We start from the raw sequence: 5,197 nt of genomic DNA, 5'->3' as shown, positions 1-5,197 counted from the left end.
TCTCTCTCTCTCTCTCTCTCTCTCTCTCTCTCTCTCTTTCTCTCCCTCCCTCTTGACTCTCTAAAGTCAGAACAATAGCAAAAGATGATCTCTTGAAAGGAATAAGAAGTCTTAAATAGAAGAGCTTCAGAATAGCTCTTAATTGCAACAAACTGACTTTATCATCTAGTACGATATAAATATCATCCTGTACGATCAGTACAAATTAAGCTCAATCAGCCATGATGATTTAGGATGATCAAAAGTTTTTATTCATATAATCCAAGCCGATAGAATATCATCCTATACAATCAGTACAAATCATTGAATATCATACAAATAATCACACTGAATATATGTCTAGATGATAGAAAAATAGCTTGATCGTCTAGGCCGATCTCATAATTTTCCGGGACAATTAGTTAAAATCCGTGAAAATCATCCAGAGCATTGCCCTGAGTAGCAGCTGGCCTATGTTGATCGTCCAGGAACAACTAAGGTTTTTTGAACTGATCATCCCGACTGATCCTACGATCGTCCAGGATGATATGATCGAGCAATCAAACCTTAATTACTTTTCTTAATTATCATATTATTTTAGGCATAATTATATTATATTATCCAGGACAATGTCCTGGATGATGTCTAAAAATAAATAATACCTAAATAGATCTGGCGACTAATTCTTTCTGATTTTAATCTTATCATCCCAGCTAATATAAATATCGTCCAAAATGATGTGCTTGATGATGGCTGCCTTAGCCAGAAAGTACTAATTAGGGTTTCTATTTTTAACTAATCGTCTAGGCATATTTTAGGATTGCACTGGATGATGTGAGCAAAAATAGCAAACTCTAAAAATAGTCAGAAAAATTTTCCCAAGTGTGTGTGTGGCAGATTATTTAGCATCACGAACCACATTATTTATAAAAGACTCAAGAAAGGAAAAAGTTTACAAATTGACTCAGACCTAGTCTACCCAATCTTGAATTGGTTCAAATTGCAGTTTATCTTGTGGACCTAAAATATTAGAAGGCAAGGAAGTCGTAGAGAAACAGAAGTGTTTGCTATCATAAAAATTATATTCCACGAAAAATAGATTCGCAAAATTCTCCCCCTTTTTATGATGGAAAACAGTAAAAATAATTGAAACAGTTTAAAGTAGCTTTAAATAAAATAGGTGAAGAACACAATCACAATTCAAATAGTTCAACTAACCAAAAAAATATAACAAACTAGAATAATGAAAATAGGGTAGAACAATACAAACTAGTACATCTACTCTACCTTTTGACATCACAAAAAGGAGGAGGAAAAAGAAAACACAACAAAAACTACTAAATAACATTAAAAGTAAAAAACAACATCACACAAAAAATAAGCAAACTTAAAAAAAAAAAAAAAGATGGCCCCTGATAATCCGAAGGAGGAGGTGGTGGTGGATATGGCTGAAAGTAACTAGAAAGAGTCATGAATTGCTCTATAAACCAGACCATATCCTGGTCATGCTGGAGCTGCTGGTGAGCCACGTAGGAGTCAAAATGAGAAATGTCCTAAGTATGTTGTTGCTCTTGCACAGTAACGTAGGTTTCAAACCGTGTCTCCCACAGGTTGAATCGCTCCACCAGCTGATCCAGCTGAGAGTGCTGGCAAAGTGGAGCAAGTGTAGGTACAGGTGGATGAGATGCCTCCTCCTCAGCTCCCTCAGCTACCTCATGCCCCGAGTGGAGATGAGTACTATTAAGAAGTTATTTGAGTATAATGCATGCTAAAAATTTGGTAGAGAAGGATATTGGAGGTTGTATTTTTATTCTAAGAAATAGGTAATGATATGTCCTAGGGCAAGATTGGGCTTCCTACTATGTCCTGGATCTCGAATACTAGTCAGATGCTCAATATAGTAAAAAATCAAATCAGTTGCATTGAATTCACGATGGGCTAAAATGTAAAAAGTGGTGATCAAAAGAAGAGGAATGATATAAATGCGATCACTAGCTTTTGGAAGTATTAAGATGCGAAGAACATGCTGGATTGTCCTAGCATCTTTGAGTAAGGTGCTAGACTCTCCAATATGAAATGTGAGCATTAGTGTTTCTTATAAAGTGGTTGTCCATAGCCCAGTCGTAGTCAAGATCAGCACACATGGTGTGGAGTTTATCCCATGTGGTGGAAAGTTAGAAAAGCTCTTGACAGTCTTGATATATGATTTCAACGGGATGTTGATTCACATAGGATTTGAGAGTAGTGAAAGAATTTATGCAGAGACTAGCAAAAAATTCAAAAAGAAGCTCGAAGTTGAATGAGACAGTGAGGGTGAGAAGGAAGGTCAAGGAAGTGTGCACAAACAAATCAAGGATAGAATAGTAAAGAATTTAAAGGTTGATAGTCCAGGATACAGTGATCCCAGCTATTTTGTACCTCAAATAGGCAGCTTGGTCGCTTGCCTCAGTAAAGCGATGGTCCAAATTCTCCTTCGAGAAACTCCTAGAAGGATAGCAAGATCTCTTCCCACCAAACATAATTAAGAAAATATAAGGGAAGTAAGAGAAAAAGAGAGTTAAAGAGGAATTGGGTGAGAAAAATTGATTGAATGGCTTAGTTTATAATGAATTAGACCGATCGTCCAAGATGATCGGAGAATCGTCCAGAATGATCGTATAATCGTCTAGGCCGATCGGGTACAATAATAGCATCTAGGACAATCGATCAGAAAGGTATTAAAGTCATCCAAGACTATTAGATATCATCAGAGATGATAAGACACAGGCAATCATCCTAAGGAGTCAAGCCGGATGACCATTTAAAAAGAAGATCATCCTGGCTGATTAGGTGGATCGTCCAGGATGATGCATAATAATGGATCATACCGTCCAAATTTAAAAATATTTAAAACATTGCCATGTGTATCATCTGGGATGAATAAATGGATCATTCGGTATGATCATTAATAATTGATCGTACCGGCCAAATTTAAAAAGTTTAAATATATTGCCACGTGTATCATCCAGGATGAACATTTGGATCATACGAGTTGATTTTCCATAAATTGAACAAAGATTTAAGAACATCGTCCAAGACGAAGTGATCATTCAGGCCGATCACAGTAAGCAAAATAGGATACGATCAGATCATCCAGGATGATAAAGTTTCATCCAGGATGATGATAAATAGAGAAAGAATATTAGTCGTCAGATGAAAAGGGTAGGAGTTGATTAAATGCATCATTAAGGAAGATATAAAAATCGTCTGGGACGATGGGATAAAAAATGAAATTCAAGAGATGGAAGTAGATGATCAGAGAAGGCTCCAAAAACAAAAGTAAAAGATAAAGTTAAAATACAAAAAAGACAGAAAAGAGGAGTCAAAATGAAAAGAAAACAAAAATTAATTTTTTAAAATTTTTTTATTTTCTTTTAAAGACACAAAAATGATAAATTCTCCAAGTGATTGAATTTAAGTACTTGTAAGACCAATGAGTTAACATCGTTGAAATCTAAAAATGATAGAATATCCAATCCTACTAACCCTAATTCGGACTTCTCTTAGGAAAAAATCGTCTTTTGAAAACAAGAGATCTAACTCAAAAGAAACCAATTGGATAAGAAAAAGAGATCCGTTCAAAACTTGGTTCCAGGAAAAATATCTTATAGAATAATATTTCAAAGTAATTTGTCACAATCATGAAATTTAAAATCAAGCCTTTAAAAATATCAAGTTACAAATGAATTCTTCAAAGATTTAAAGGTTTTGAAAGAGATGGAAGCTTTCTTTTTGTGAGCTCATTTTATGCCTCTTTCAATTGAATGGCGCACTTTGCACATCTTTTGATTTTTGATACACTTTGTGTATATTTTTAAATTCAGCGTTATTGCACATCTTTTGTTTTGGCATTATTTGCCACCTTTTTTGTTATTTTTGCAAGCTAAATCCCTTTCAAAACTCTTAAATATTCTCAGTTGTGAGTATATCTTCTAGATATTAGAGAAGAAAAACTCACTCTCTAATATAGGAAAGAATAAATCATTAAACAGAATCAAAATCATATGATAAATACAATAACAAGATTTCAATGAACATGAAACTAACATAAAGAATTTTAACATTATATATATAAGGTAGATTACTGTAGCAAGATAGAAAAGATCTTAATTATAAAGTACAGTTGTTAATTTGAGATAGACTTTTATTTAGAAAAGAAAATTACACCACTAAAAGAAGTCAGAGGGAGAGAAACAATCAACGGTATTTCTCCCTTTAATTAATTTAGGAATATTTAGATATTGACTATAAATTTCCAAAAAAAAAAACACAAGGCAAAATATTATTTCAACAAAAAAAAAAGAAAACTAAAAAATATCATAGATGTAACAACTATAAAATAACAACAAACATAAAAAAAATTAAAATAGAAAGTAACAATAATAAACTGAATAGTAAACATGCAATTCATAATTTATTAAGAAGCAAGTTTAAGCAATTATAAGCCGCGAACCTTCGCTGTCCAAGTAGCATATGCTCCCATAAGGTCTTCGGTGAGAGCACACCTACAAAAATCATCAACTGTCAGATTTAAGAACCCAAACAAGTTTGGATCCCTTCTTATGAAAAGAAGAATGCAATGCATGTGTGTTATGCCGTGAATTATGCAGTTTGTGTCTCCACACCTAATGTGTACTATGGTGAATAGTACAAGTGTGTGAAAAGTGTCCTAATATGCCACGTAAAAAACATATAACTCCAGAAAAAGGATTTACTAATATGTTTGGGTTATAATGCCTCTTCCTAAATTTTGGATTCAGACCAAGTGTTAATGTATTCCAATTTCTCTCAAGTGTATTCAATTTAGCTTTAAACCTCAAGTTAGCACTTTCTAAAATAACATTATCAATATTTAAATAGAGCTTTTTATGCTCAGATTCTTTAGTATAAGTTTTAAAATCAAATTCAAGAGAGGTGTATGATGTGTTGAGTCTAGTGAATAGGTTGTTAGACCTAAGTTGATGTCCCAAGGCTACCAAGAGAGGGGGTGAATTGGTATTTTTAAAACTTAACCCTCTTTGAAAAATTGTTGAACCGAAATAAAAAAAAAATTTAAATTTTTTATAGAAAAAGTTTTTCAACCACATAAAATGCGGAAAATAAAAAGCAGTGAAGTAAATGACACAAGATTTATAGTGGTTCCGTCTAAACCAGACCTACATCCACTCCCCAGAGGCAC

This window comes from Dendrobium catenatum, unplaced genomic scaffold (genome assembly GCF_001605985.2).
Source record: "Dendrobium catenatum unplaced genomic scaffold, ASM160598v2 fragScaff_scaffold_1111, whole genome shotgun sequence".
NCBI lineage: Eukaryota > Viridiplantae > Streptophyta > Magnoliopsida > Asparagales > Orchidaceae > Dendrobium > Dendrobium catenatum.
The sequence above is the reverse complement of the archived record's forward strand: the minus strand, read 5'-3'. Positions refer to the sequence as shown.